The sequence below is a fragment of the Ictidomys tridecemlineatus genome, chromosome 4 (genome assembly GCF_052094955.1).
Source record: "Ictidomys tridecemlineatus isolate mIctTri1 chromosome 4, mIctTri1.hap1, whole genome shotgun sequence".
Lineage (NCBI taxonomy): Eukaryota > Metazoa > Chordata > Mammalia > Rodentia > Sciuridae > Ictidomys > Ictidomys tridecemlineatus.
The window spans coordinates 47909294-47925470 of record NC_135480.1 but is presented as its reverse complement, the minus strand read 5'-3'; the positions used below and the strand labels follow the sequence as shown (position 1 = coordinate 47925470).

At 35.4% G+C, this 16177-nt stretch overlaps 1 long non-coding RNA gene across 1 annotated transcript in view; it reads left to right on the top strand.

Annotated features, from left to right (window-relative positions):
* Window positions 1-16177, top strand: part of LOC144377087 (uncharacterized) — a 92394-nt gene that overhangs the window by 9909 nt on the left and 66308 nt on the right. The window lies entirely within an intron of this gene.

Below are 16177 nucleotides of genomic sequence, written 5' to 3'. Positions count from 1 at the left end.
CGCTGTTATTTCTAATTATTATTATTATTCCAGTTGCCAAGCTGTTTTACGTCCTACAGAGTTGTTAGAGACCTGAAAAATCCAGGCTAAGATGAAGTCCTGCTTTATAGACTATGTGAACAAAAGAGAGAAAACCCTATGAAGTACTAGCTTTTAGAGAGATCTTGAAGAACAAGAGAAAAAGAAAGAAAAATCCAAAGGAAGCTAAAGCTGTGAGGAAGGGCTTAAAAACAAGACCCATTGAAGGAAGAATTAAAGGATAAAAAATATATATAGCACTAAGATAAAGAAGAAAAAAAGGAAATACATACAAAAAAATAAAAATAAAAATCTAATCTATGTATGGACTTGTACCATTTAGCCTGGAGTCATCAACGGGCATCTAGGCTAAGCAGCTGAACCTCTCTCAATGGCCAACATTAAAGGGGCACTCTGGCACTGGCTTCATTTGTGGCTTCAGAACTGACGCGTTTCCCTTGACCCTCTCCACCTACCCAGCTCTGATCAGCTCTTCACTCCCTTGTTTTCAGCCTCCCTACGTGTTTCCCTGCTTTCCCCCTCATTCATAAGTGCACAGAATTGCCTTCTGTGCTGTGACCTTGTCTTCTTACAGCTATGAAAATTGGGACTGTGCATCCAGACATTGTATTTCAGGCCACTTGGGGTAGCATTCCTCCCAGCTGGACCCAGTCCTCAGGATTCTTTCCTCTGTGAAAAACAGTGAACTAGACAGGCATTTAGGAAAGATTATGTTTTCAGGAGAGATATGATATCACTTAATGGTTCAATGCACATTTCCAGAAAACAAGCTGAGATCACTCAAATGCAGAAAGAACAAAAACGTGTGTCATTTCTGGATATAAAAGTTTTTCAGTTTGACACATACTTTCTAACTAATAACTGATACCTGATGGATTGCTATTGGATTTTCACAGAACAATAAAATACTATTCCCACCAGAAAGAACATGTGATAAAAAAATTTATGAAAGCAAAAAAGGAACTAATACTTGGAGTTAGACGTCAACTTTTCCTGTTAGAAAATCTGAAGAAAAGCCCAGTTAAAGAGGAAAACTGTTTTAGAATAAGTCATCCAATATTGGTTTACTGATATTTTTCTTTTCTTTCTTTCTTTTTTTTAAAGTACACTTTATTTCTGTGAAAATAAATTTACTTTTTTCCCCCATTGTGAGGAAGGGTGTCAAAACAGTATACATCATTCCCTTGTTATTGTGTAAAAGAAAAAAAAATGCTGGTATGAGAAGAGTTATGACTTAGTATATAACAAGTTTCCTCCCTCAGAAAGCTGAAGCAGGAGAATCACAGGTTCAAAGCCAGTCTCAGCAACTTAGCAAGGCTATAAGCATCCTAGTGAGACCTTGTCTCAAAAATAAAATAAAATAAAATAAAAATTTTAAAAAGGGCTGGGGATGTGGCTCAGTAGTTGAGCACTTTGGCTCAATCCCTGATACCAAATTAAAAACAGCAACGACAACTGTTTTTTTCTCAAATTTCTCCATCACCATGAGACAATAATATATATGGCATCCTTGCATACAACCCTTTGACCAGATTTCACAACTCAGCTCCTATATTAATAAGAAGATTTTATTTAATTTTAGTCATTCCAAATAAACTAGTAAGTTTCTGACAAAACACATACCAGTTTGGTCCTTTCTGTCCTCTGTCCCTCAACCCCTTGCTGAAACCTGGCTCAGTTTTTTCACCTAAAAAGGTAAAATGACCTTGTTTCTACAAAGTGTTTTTGCACTGGTACAGGGATACACAGAACTGTGGAGAGCTCCTCTCTGGCCCAATAAGGAGATAGAGATTGGCTGCCAGCCAGCTCAGCTGGCTTGCGAGCTGTTCAGCTTCCTTGTCCTTTCACTGACAGTTCCTTCCGAGCTGACCTTTAACTAATTGGCAGGGCTCATAAGCTGTGACTCTGCTTCTTCACTGCCCTTGCGCCTCTTCTTCCCCACAGTGTTGGTACCTCTTGGAACAGGGAAAAACCTGAGAAATAAGCACAAGGGGGAGAAAAGTGGGACTCTTGACTTTGGGTTCTCTTAGGATCTGCCTCCCATCTCCACTAATAAAAAGGATGGAATATTAATTTAAAAGGATGTCAACACATGGCTTGGAAAATTTGTGAGTAAATGGAGAAGTGAGCATGGTCTATGCATTAGAGTAGCTAGTTCATAAACTTCAGGAGACCATGCTATCTTTTCTGGAAATATCCCATGGTCTTTTAAAAACTCCATATTTAATGGAACTTTTGTAAACATATATTTTCCAAACATACATATTATCATCATCATTATTCTACTGTGTAGAAATAGATCCTAGGAAGAATTGCAGTGCAACAGACAATGATCAAATGGCTTATAAAACTTGATGCTAAATCTTCTAAAAATGCAAATTATTTATCTATTGATCATTTCATAAATTTTGAAAAAAGACCTAACCAATCTGTTTTTAAAAACTTCCATGACATTTTCTTTAAAAAAGAAAATAATGCAGAGTAACAATTTTAAAATTGAAGTACTTTTACAGTTGCAAAAATAAGGATTTGATTGTATTTTCCATATTTTTGTTCCCCTTTGATGACTTCAGTGATAATGACTCAGTTTCATGCTCAGCATCATTTCTGCTAGCTTTATACAAACGATCCTCTTCCTCATATGGGAGAATCTGTTATCCATTTATTTTACCTATTCTTATTTACCTTCTAAGATCTGGCATTAGGGTGTACCAACAAAATAAACTTTCCAGTTTGTTGCGAACGTGTTGAAGGCAAATGACTGCTTTTCAAGAGAAAATATTTCCTTTCCCTATTGTGTCACCTGTACCCCTGACACATTTCTCAAAGTTCTATTTGAGTCCTTCTGTGATCTCCAGACAATGGCTTCCATTGGGAGGGAAAAATAACTTACATGCAACTGGAGTCACAGACTTGAGGTGTTTTCTAAAGAGTCATGCTCTCCACTCACCATATCTGCCCAGTAAATGTCACCACAGGGCTAGAAGGGGCTTCCCAACTCAATCCCTTTTATTTTATAGGAGGAAGGTGAGTACAGAGAAATAATGGTGTAGTCCAATTTCTACAGCAAGAATTCTGAAGTTTTTCTCTGCTGTGGATTGTCTTGGTAGACTAGAGAAGCCTATGTATTCCCTCTCAGATAATGATTTTTAAGAGCATAAACTAAAGCACATGAAGATGGACCCCTTTCTAAAACCACATACAAAAATCAAATGCATCTTAGACCTAAGTGTAAGAGCTAAAACTATGCAATTCTTAAAACGAAGGAGTGAATCTTATGATTGTGGATTGGGCAATAGTTTCTTTTGCCTTATTAAAGATAGCTAAAAATTAATCCACTTGAAATATATACAATTCAGTTGTTCTTAGTAATATTTACAGAGTTCTGCAGTCAGCACCAGTATCTAATTTTAGAAACTGATATTTTTTAAAACAATAAGGATTTATTGGCTCATGTACGAGAAGGTCAAGCAATGACATCAAGATCTGGATTTCTCTCTATTTTGCATTTTGACTTCAAAAAATCTCCCAACTTTATAAAGATGAAATTATAGTATACAATTCACCTGTTTATTGTGCACTATTCAATAATTTTTAGTGTATTCACAGAATTGTACAGCCATCACCTAGGCAAAAATTTCTTAGATATGATATCAAAAGCCCAAGCAATAAAAGAAAAATAAATTGTACTACCTTAAAAACTTATGCTGCAAGTTAATAACATCAGGAAAGTGGAAAGGCAGTCCACAGAAAGAAAACATTTGCAAACATATACCTGATAACAAATTTGTTTTCAGAATATATGAAGAACTCTTACAGCTGAATAATAAGACAACACAATTAAAGAATGGGTGAAGGTGTGGATGGGTGGCATATGCTTGTAATCCCAAATACCCAAGAGGCTGAGGTTATAGAATTATAAGTTTCAGTCCAGCCTGGGCAATTTAACAAGACCCTGTCTAAAAAAATAAAAGGTCTACGGATGTAAATTGGTGGTAGAGCATCCGCCTACTGTGTACCAGTACTTGTGTTCAACCCTTATTATGAGAAAAAACAAAAACAAAGGATTTGAATAGCTATTTTCCCAAAGAAGACATAAATGACCAATAAGCACATGAAAAACACTAAAAACATCATTAGCCATTAGAGAAATGCAAACCAAAACCAATATGAGATACCACTTCATATTTACTAAGATGGCCGTGAAAAAAAAAAAAAAGAGAGAGAGAGAAAGGATGTTGAGAAATTGAAACTTTAAACATTGTTGGTGGTAATGTAAAATGGGGCAACCACTTTTGAAAGTCTGGCAGTTCCTCAAAGGCTTAAACAGAGTTACCATATGATCCTTCAATTCCACTGAGTATAAACCCAAGAGAGAGCATACATGCACACAAAAACTTGCATTCGAATGTTTGTGACAGCATTATAATAGCTAAAAAGTGGAAACAACCTAAATTTCCGTCAATATATACAAATAAAATATGGTATATCTTTATAAGAGAATATTACTGAAGTTCTAAAGGACTGGAGGGTGAAGGAAAAGAGAATGAGAAGTTTGGCTAATGGGATACAGATTTCTTTCTGTGGTGATAAAAATGTTCTAAACTTAGATTATAATGAAGGTTGTATAATTCTGAGGATATATTAAGGACTTGTACACTTAGGGTGAAATTCAAATTAATCATCTCAATAAATATGTTTTAAAAAAATACCTAAGTGGACTGGGGTTGTGGCTCAGTGGTATAGCACTCAGTATAGTATAGTACGTGTGACGCCCTGGGTCTGATACTCAGTATCACATAAAAATAAATAAAATAGAGGTATTATGTCCATCTACAGCTTAAAAAAAAAAAAAAAAAAAAACCTGATGGTGGCACACATCTGTAATCCCAGTGACTTGGGAAGGCTGAACCAGGAAGATTGCAAGTTTGAGACCAGTCTCAGCAGCTTAGTGAGGCCCTAAGCAATTTAGCAAGACCCTAAGACCCTTTCTCCAAATAAAAAGGGCTGGGGATATGGCTCAGTGGTTAATTGCCCCTGGATTCAATCCCTGGTACCAAAACAAACAAAAACTCCACACTAAGAATCCAAAGGAAAGAAATTCTATTAAATATATTCTAATTTCAGAATATTATGAAACAAATTTGTGGAAATTATGTTTCTCTATTAACATGTTAATTTTTTTAAAATATTAATTTTTAGTTGTAGTTGGACACCTTTATTTATTTTTAATGTGATGCTGAGGATCAAACCCAGGACCTCGCACATGCTAGATGAACGCTCAACCACTGAGCCACGACCCTGGCCCCACATTAAATTTTAAGTGCATATGTTAACTACCATAATTTTGACATAGTAATTAGAATAAATTATATTTTGAGATATCTGCAACAAATGTAGAGGCAATAAGAAAATGTTTGTGATTTCTGTTGGTAAAAGTCATAAGAACTGCTAATAACACTGTGGTTTCTTGTCCACATTAATAATTAGAGAACTATGTGTCAATCTAAGGCTACAGGTGAGAGGAGGGGAAAGATAGAGCAGAAGCTGGCAGAGATCCTGAATGAAATGCTGAGTTTCAATAAGATGTCAGTGAAAACAATTATGTGATTTTGTTTTTCTTCCAATTTCCATAACACCCTGAATTCTTTGACCCCTGGAGGATGCATGAATTCTAGGTTTAAAAAACCTCAGTAGAGAGTTCAGGCTTCTTGACTCTTAGACCAGTGCTTTTTCTGCCTAATTATATCTTTTCTCCCCTCTCTCTTTTAATAAAGAAGACTAGGTGGAAGGGAATGAATTTTTCTTAAACTGCTAGACTGAGCCAGGCATGGTGGTGCATGACTGTAATCCCAGCCACTTGGGAGACCAAGGCAGGAAGATCATTTGAGCCCAGGAATTCGAGGCCAGCCTGGGCAACATTGTGAGACCCCATATCAAAAACAAAACAAAACAAACAAAAACATTGCTAGAATGAGTCAATTCTAAAAAGAGAGGACAAGGGGAATTGTTTGGGTGGGAATTTCCAAAGAAAAGAGGATTTGTGACTAGGACTCTCCCTTTCTTCTTCCAGGTACCCTGTTTCCACCATAACATCCATACAGTCTGTTTATAGTTTAGAGGTGAAATGTCCTCCAAAAGCTCATGTTGAGACAATGCAATAAAGTTCAGAAATTAAATGATTGGGTTATAAAAAGTTTAACCTGATCAGTAAATGAATTCCCTGATAGAGATTAACCAGTGGTTACTGAAAGCAGAAAGGGTGTGGCTGGGAGAGTTGAGTCATTGAAGACGTGCTTTGGGAGTTTATATTTTGTCAAGTGGTGAGGAGAGTTCTCCCTCTCTCTCTGTGCTTCTTGGTGAAATGCCCTGAGCCAATTTCCTTCACCACACTCTTATGCCATGATACTCTGCCTCATCTTGGGACCTGAGGAATGAAGTCAGCCATCTGTGGACTGAGACCTCTGAAACTGAGTCCCAAAATAAACTTTTCCTCCTTAAAACTGTTCTTGCCAGGTCTTTTTGTTATAGCAATGAAAAAGCTGACTAAAACTCAGCCAATATACAGCATCACCACTACATGATGTGTTTTTCCTATCAGCAGAAGGCATTAATTTAGAGAAATAATTGTTGTTTGGAGCTTTAGGTGGATTTTGGAAGTTTCCTCAGATGGAATGTTTTCTACAATTTGCCTTTGAATGCTTGGCAAAGCAGAAAAGCTTCCAGCGGAGATTGAGTCAGTTGGAGAAGGAGTGAGGAAACCAAACTCAAATACTTATTTTGTATTATGTGGAAATTCAATTCCTTTGATTTAGAGAGAAGCTTATCAGAGCATGCCACACGATACAGTGATGTGCTGACGCATGCTTGTAGTGGCACACGAGTCAAATGTGGACATCTATTCCCAGATCAACATTCAGTAGCATCATATTGATAGATTAAAATTGGCCATGCTAAGAATAATTACAGCATGGGAAATGGCCAAAGCAATAAATTAGAACTTAATTTTCTTGAAGGACTGACTTTTGGTACTTTACTGAGTATATACATTAAATAGATACATCATATGAATAGACATGTAACAAAAACATGTAAAAATAGACATGTAACATAAATGAATTCACAGTATAAATAATAAATAAATTTTTAAAATTCTCTTAACATAAAACAAGTTTTAAAAACTAAGAACAAGAAATAGATTTTTTTGACTGCATAATTTCATTTTGACCTAATTTCTTTCACACCAAGTTTATACTGAACAAAAGATAAAATAAAAAATTACCCTTGAAGATACTTCTTATAAAATGGCAAACTAAAGTTAGTACAGAAAAAAAATGATACTATACTCTGAACACCTCATGGAAAGTCCCAGTGAGTCCTAAATCTGCTATGTTGCTAAAAGAAAAATACAGATTATAAAAACAAGCTTGAGGAGCGCTTGCTTAGCATGAGTAAGGCACTGAGTTCGATCTTTAGCACCACATATAAATAAATAACTAAAATAAAGGTATTGTGTCCATCTACAACTAAAAATATTTTTTTAAAAAGCTTGATATTTGCTATCTATCACTATTTGTTTTTTTTGTTCAGAATCATAATAGAGTCATTAGTGAAAAAGATTGCTTTTGATGAGATATGCCTATGGGCTGTTAGGAAAATTAGTATGAAACTTACTGCTTAGGATCTGCACAATTTTTTATGATTAACTTACTAAAATCTACCATGTATGTATTAATTTTCTTTGCTCAATATTTATTATTTTTCATTGGTAGTTGAAATGAGAACTGTAAGAATTTTGGTAAGTGGGTTGCAAGCCTTCCAAGACTCACTCTGGTCCCTTGGAGTGGGCCCCATTATCATTAATGATCTGATTTTGCTGTTTCCTATGATGTAAACTAGATCTAAAGAGACATTTTTGCTCCTTCATATTACATGGCAACAGTAAGCAGCTCTCCTTGTACCTTTTGGATCCTCCTGGCTAAATGAGGGTCACAGAGTGTGTTCAAGGCCAGAGTTCTGGCTGGGGCCATGAGAATATAAACAGATTCTGTCCTGATTCGCAGACTGCAAGAGGATAGAGTCAACAGGTAATATGTAGGCCTGGATCTTTTTTATTTTGGCAAATCAAAGCATGTTAACTCTTCTCAGCCTTGTCTTCTCCTAAGGCCTTATGTCCTGTATTTAACAAAATGTATCTTGGGTTAAATGGTCATTGGAACAGATTCTGAGCATAATCATTATTTGTAATCATGCTGAGATGCAGTGGAAACCGTATGACTGCCTTTTGGGGCTATGTCTACAACTCTATCTCAAAGGACAGAACTGAATAAAACTAGCTTATTATTATTTCAAGTTTACATAAATAAAAGGGTTATTATATATGAGTTAGAGGCAAGCAGCTCAAAGTAAATATATTTATGTATTTCATAAACATTCATGTTTTCATAGTTAATCAATCAAATGAAAATAAAATGGCACAACTTGATAGAAATATTATGGTGTTTTATCCTCAAACCAGTTGAAGTGAGCTTTAAAAAGTTCATTTTTTTTTCTTCTCAGAAAGGCAAGTATATGCTGATCTAAAATTAAGGGTAATTTTTTAAAAAAAAACTTTATTAATTCTAATTATTTGGTATATATGACAGCAGAATGCATTTTAATTCATTATACGCAATCACAGCACAACTTTTCATTTCTCTGGTTGTACATGATGTAGTGTTGCACCATATATGCAGACATACACGTACCTAGGGTAATGATGTCCATGTTATTCCACTATCTTTCCTGCCCTCGTGACCTCTTCCCACCACTCCCTCCCCTTTGCTGAATCACATTTCCTCCATTTTCCCCATGTCCCACCCCTCCATTATGGATCAGTATCCACTTATCAGAGAGAATGTTTTGTTTGGGGAAATTGGCTTACTTCACCTAGCATGATATTCTCAACTCCATCCATTTACCTGCAAATGCCATATTTTTATTCTTTTTTAATGCTGAGTAATTTACGTTATGTGTATATCTATTATCTATTGAAGGGCATCTAGGTTGGTTCCACAGTTTAGTTATTGTGAACTGTGCTGCTATAAACATCCATGTGGCTGCATTACTATAGTATGCTGATTTTAAGTCCTTTGGGTATAAACCAAGGAGTGGGATAGCTGGGTCAAATGGTGGTTTCATTCCAAGGAAAAGTTCATTTTCTTATATGCTTTCCTTGGAATCCTACAACTGTAATGGAATTACTTCAGAAGCCCTAACATGCTACAGAAATCTCATTTATCTTCATACATGAAACTATTACAAAATCACTCATCAGGTCAATAGGCTGGTGGTTTTTCTGGCTTCATTGGATATAATGAATTGATTAAGATTGGGATGATCTCATTAGTAAATTATAGGTCCCCTGATTATACCATTTTAGAAAATTAGAGAAGAAAAAAGAAATGATTAAAAAGAGATATAAAGCAAGCGAAAAGATACTTAGAGAATATAAGGTAACTAATAGTTTGAGGATGTGGGCTAAGTCTTAGTTTTATTCTTGCTGCCCAGAATGATAAAATTGTCATGCTTTTTATGGGAAGAGAAGCCTTATAATTTATTATTATTATTATTATTAACATTTTCTTATTCTTCTATAAACTAAAATATAGGATAATAATTCTCAGCATACACATAGCTATATAGGTAAGGGATTGCCACAGAGGTTGTATTTAGACATTTTGTAAATTTGGAATGTTTTATTAAAATATTTGTCATTACAAATAATTGACTTAACTTATACTAGGTTGTTGACAGATTTGCATAAAATAGTCCAAATAATTTTCAGTGATGCCACTCAACACTTAAGAATCTGACTTCAGTGACATTACTGTTGAATCATTTACATCTAGCATATTCCACTGCCATTATGCAGGCTATAATAAGCTAATTTTCAGTGATCACATGGTGTAGTTTTAAAAATATTTAATTATTTTAAAATTATTAAAGTTTTTTTTTGTTTTGATGCTTCTGGTATTTAGAAGCCCAGATTGAAGATCTTCTAATATAAGTTGTTTTGTATGAACCATTGTTGTAGTTTGTATATGAGATGCCCCCACCCAAACTCCTGTGTTAATATGGGAATATTGAGATGAAATTATTAGATTATCAGAGCTGTAACTTAATCAGTCCATCCTAGTCTGGATGGATTAAGTGGTAATTCTAATCAAATGGGTCATCGTTGGAGGAGGTAGGTCACTGGAAATGCAGTGTCCTTGGGGATTATATATCCCTCTGGCTACACCCCACCCCCCATACAGACTCTCTGCTTCCTTGTCACCAGGAGGAGTAACTTTTCTCCACCACACCCTTCTGCCATGATATTCTGCCTCACCTCAGGCCCAGAGTAATGAAGTTGGCTGACCTGGACTGAGACCTCTGAAACTGTAAGCTCCAAATAAACTTTAACTCTTCTCAATTGGTCTTGTCAGGTATTTAGTCATAGTGATCAAAGCTGACTAACACAATTATTATGTGGTAGATATATATGAAAGCTAACTTGAGAACAAAGATATTATAGGGATCTTTGAGACTTCATATTTAAAGTCCCCAGGAAACTGATGGAAACAGAGCTATACAAAAGCATCCTGAAGAGGTATGAGTTCTAGGCCAGCAGAACTGGTCTGTTATTTGATGGGAAGGATGTTCAGTTGTGGAAGCATAGAAAAGAAATAGTCTCTAGGACAAATGATGGTAATGTTCATCCAAGTGCCCTCAAGGGAGAGAGAGAGAGTACTAGCTAAATGCCCCTGAATATTGCAGCTTCACTGGCAAGGACATTCTCAAAGTGAAAGTGGATTCAAGGAATTTCGGCCAATGAATTTCCAGTGTTTCCAAGAATTCCACTGTGGGATTAATATATCAGGCTATGATAACTTGGCTCCTTTAAATGCTGAATTTTTCTTATACCCATAGTTCTGATTCTATGCTCACCAAGTAACATTCTACTTAGGATTTTGAATTTATATTTTAAAGAGGGAAGAAAGGACAAGCCATGTGGATGTAACATGTTGCTGCTACATCACTGCAAATTAATAAGGTGGCTTTTCTAATTTGATCTAATTTTAATTTTGTGCTCCCTATTTGTTTCTCTTCATATTTCCTAAGTTAGTGAGACTTTATAATTCCTTACCATGGGAATTTTGGTGTCCTTTCCCACATCTGGAAAGCTAAACTGATAAGATGATGCTGGATGTCCTGGATGAGCGGGAGAGAAAGGATCCTAGAAAAATTAAATGGCTTCTCTAGGCTCTTTTCTGAGATTGGAGAGGTGACATATCAGAGCATGGACATAGCGAGATCTCAGAGGGGAATCATTGCATGGAGTATCTAGGGAGCCTAGATCCTAGATCCTAGACCCCCAAGTCCCAAGCATCACAAGAGCCTCAGTCAACCATTCCTGGGAGTATTCTGGAATAGAATTACTTTGGGTATTCTGGGCCTTTTATTCTTCTAAACAAATTTTAGGACTTTTTTTTTCTGGTTCTGTGAAGAATGTCATTGGTATTTTGATGGGAATTGCATTGAATCTGTTTATTACTTTTGGTAGTATGACCATTTAAATAATAATAATTCTGCCTATCTATGAACATGGGAGGTCTTTCTGTCTTCTGAGGTCTGTTTCAATTTTTTTCTTCAGTGTACTATAGTTTTCATTGTAGACATCTTTCACCTCCTTGGTTAGATTTATTTCTAGGTATTTTGTTTTTTGAGGCTATTGTATCAAATTCAGGAAATTGATACTGATGTAAACTACAGACTTTACTTAGATAGCACCTTATTCATATTTTCAGTGCTGGGAATCAAACCCATGCCTGACATATTAAGCAAGTCCTATACCAGTGAGCTACATCCCAAGTCTCCAGATTTCATCATTTTTACATGCACTTATGTGTGTTTGTGTTTTTGTGTATATGTGAATGTAGTTCCATCACATGCATATATATATACATATATATCACATTTTATTTATCCATTCATCTGTTCAAGGGCATCTAGGTTGCTTTCATAGCTTGATTATTATGAATTGTGCTGCTGAAAACATTGATGTGGCTGCATCCATATAGCATGCTGATTTTAAATCTTTTGGATATATGCTGGGAAGTGGGATAGCTGGGTCATATGATGGTTTCATTCCTAGTTTTTTGAGTAATCTCCATACTGTTTTCCAGAGTGGTTGCACTAATTTGCAGTCCCACCTGCAGTGGTTGAGTGTTCCTTTTCTTCACATTTTTTTCCAACACTTATTTGTATTCTTGATAATTGCCATTCTGACTGGAGTGAGATGAAATTTCAATATGGTTTTTATTTGCATTTCTAACTGGGTCATAAGTGAAGTGTAGGTTTAGTTTTTTTTTAAAGTAATTGCCAAAATGTTATGCAGAGGGTTATATCATTTTATATTACCTTTAGCAATATATGAGAGAGTTAGTTTTCTCCACCAGCCATGATTTTAGCTATTCTAATAGGATGGTGTTATCTCATAGTGGTTTTAATTTGCATTTTCCTAATAGCTAATGATGTTGAACCTATTTGTTTCCTTATTTAATTCTCTTTGCAGAAGTGTTTCTTCATGTCCTTTGTTCATTTCCTAATTGGATCATTTGTTGTTGTTGTTGTTTTTCTGATGATTTGGATTGTTCTTTTACTGATTTTATTTAGTTCTTTATGGTTCTTTGTCAGACGTTTTGTTTACAAGATTTTCTGTGATGCTTTTTGATTTGCAGATACTGTCTCCCAGTCTATTTGTCTTTTAATCTTTTTAACAAGCAGAGCAAAAGTTTTTAAGCTCTAAAAAATCAAATTTATTGATTTTTCTCTCATGGGTCATCTTTGGGTGTCAACCTTAGAACTGTTCACCTATCCCTAGTTGCAAAAGATTTTCTCCTTTGTTTTCACCTAAAAGTTGTATAATTTGACATATTATATCTAAATCTATCATGCACTTTTTTTGTGGGAGGATGTGGGGATTGAACTCAGTGGCACTTTACCACTAAGCCACATCCCCAGCCATATTTTGTATTTCATTTAGAGACAGGGTCTCACTGAGTTGTTTTGTGCCTTGCTTTTGCTGAGGCTGGCTTTGAATTACAGTTCCTTCTGCCTCAGCCTCCCAAGCTGCTGGGATTACAGTCATGTGCCACCACATCCAGCTAAACTTATTATACACTTTGAGTTAATTTTTGTATAAAGTATAATGAAGTTTAGGTTGAAGATAATTTCTTTGCATATGGATGTTTCAGTGTTCTAGCACAATTACTTGAGAGACTGTTTTTCCCTCGTTGAATTGTTTTGCACCATTGTTGAAAATAATTGGCCATTCCTGTATAGATATATTTCTCTATTCAATTTCAGTGGTCTACTTGTCTATTCTTTCACTAATACCACAGGGTTTTCTTTATTGTAGTCTTAACTTAATAAGGTCCATTTAAAAAAATACAAGGATGAATAATATCTTTTATCTTTTTGTTTTGTTTTGTTTAAGACTGGATCTTGCCACGTTATTCTGGCTTGTCTTAAATTTCGGGGCTTGAATGATCTTCTTACCCCATCCTCCTCAATACTGAGAAAAATATGTGTGGGCCACCTCATGTGATTTGAATAATGGATCTCTTTCTTTTTTATTTTTAAGTGCTTATATGTACCAGATGTTATTCTATGTGCTTCACATATGTAAACTCATTTAATCTTCACAAACTCCTATAAAATAGTAAAGTTTAGGCCCATTTTATAGATGAGAAAACTGAGTATACAGTACAGAGTAACTTGCTTGAGAGAGACTTGGAACCCAGTCCAGCCACCTAACCACTATGCTTTATTGCCTCTTAAGTGAACAGATGTTGATCTCCTCATAGTCCTTTTCCTGGACTCTCTGTTGGCATTTTGCCATCTACCTACATTCAGAGACATGATTAAAAAAAATATAGATCCATGAAACTTATTGTTGCATGTTGCATGAAGATATGGTTCACTGTGTCACATGGTGTCTGTCCTCTTTGAGTGTACAGTTGGGAAATTATCTCTCATTTCAGTACCAGAAGTAGATATATATCTCCTGAGTAAATGGTTTGTTTTATCTCTTGGCCATTGTGAAACTGTAGAAATGATTATATTACCACTTTGTGCTGGTTGTTCAGAACCCTATTTTCAGCCTGTCTTTAGCAGTGATGTGCACTGGACCTAATATTACTTCTGACTTCATCTTATTATTTTCTACCCTCATTTTGTCTTCACCTTGTCTCCTTTCAACCAACTTTTTTTTTTTTGCTTTAGTCTTTAAAAATCAAACATACAGGTGCATAGTTAAAAAGTTGAATACTTTAAATAACAAAACAAAATGGCAATCCCTTTGCCCACCACTCCCCATCTCTGAGTTGTGCTCCACACAGCCAATTATTGTGAGATCTTTAGTTGTTTCTTCCAGTGTTTATATTTTTACTCCCTTCACTTTCCCGTATTTGATATTATTTCTTGATTTCTTAGTATGGAGGTTAAGATTTAGTTTTCTTATACCATCCTCTACAACACATGCCCTATATGTCTCCTTATCCTCCCATTATTTCACAATTTGGGTTAAATCTATTTTTCAGTGTTTACATTATTAAGTCTATGAAATTTCCATGCAGTAAGCACTAATTTCTCCTCAAGCCCTCTGACAGCATTATAAATCTCTCACTCTATCAGTTTTCTTTTCTCACAGACATCTCTCTTGGATGTCAGGGTGGTATCTTTCCCTTCTTGGCCAGCTCTGGTTTGGACTGTTTGCTTTCAAGGCTAGCTACCTGAGATTTCAACTGTCTGAGATTTCTCATCATTTGGGGAATTCTTTTTCCATCCCTCTTTATTGGATCTCCTGTGTTCCAAGATCTCATATTTTCCTCTTGGTTTATTCACTGGGTTTTGTGCAGCTCATCCTGAAATAGCTTCCTCAGAAAAAGTTCATGGAAAGTAAAATTTTTTAAGACTTAGTATGTCTGAAAATGTCTTTTATGTATATCACACATGTAAGTTGGAAATATTTTTTCTTTGAATTCTTTTAGCTTTTAGCTTTTCATGTTGTTTTTCAGTAGTTTGACATTAATACTTCCTATGAAACTTGAAGCATTTTTTCTTCTTCCTCTCTACAAAGTTTGGGGGATCTTTTTCTGAAATTTAATGAAGATGAACTTTATAATAGGATGTCTTTTTAAATCCATTGTGAAGACTGAATCTCAACATAATGGGCCCTTTCAAAATGAGAATGCATTTTCTTTAGTTTTGAGGAATTATCATGTATATTTTTATTTTGGTAATTCCTTCTCCATTTTCTCTGCTCACTTTTTCCAGACTCCTGATTCAGTTATTTGATCACTAAACCGATCTTCTATTTCTTATCTTTCCTTTTTCTTTTTCTAGACAATTATATTATTTTTGTCTTTAATTTTTTCTATTGAATGTTTTGTGATCATGTTTGTATTTTCTAAAAACTCTTTCTGGTTCTCTGAGTGTCCCTCTATTCCCAACTCTGTTTTTTTTTTTTTTCAAATGACATTCTGTTCTTGTTTAATGTATGCAGTATTTTCTCTAAGGATATTAATTATCACTTTTAACGTTTTCTTTTATTTCCTACATTGTCACCTCTCTTTGAATTCTTGCTTGTGTGTATTTCACACTAGAGACTTTTCACAAATGTTCATCTATTCATATATAAGAGTAAGAAACTTAAGTACTCACTGTGCATGGGCCGAGCATATTGGCTGTTAAGCTTCACAGCAGCAACACAGTCCTTTTATAGGGGGAGGAAGAACCTACAAATGTCTTTATTTGAAGATCTCTTTTCTTAGACTGATCAGTTTCCCCATCAGGAGAAATCTTTTTGCATAGGGCTTTATAAACGCAGCTGCCATCTTTCTGAAGACTGAAGCCTCATCAGGAGAAGGGTCTCAAGGGATGGGGAAGCTCATCCTCATTATTCAGTATGCAGACTTCTTACCCCTCTGTTTTTGGTTGTGCCTGATGTATCAAGCCCAGAATGTTTGATCCAGCCTCTTAAGAGAATAAACCTACATGATTCTTCCATAGTTATTTGGATAAGATGCATCAGAAATAAGATTTGACGGGC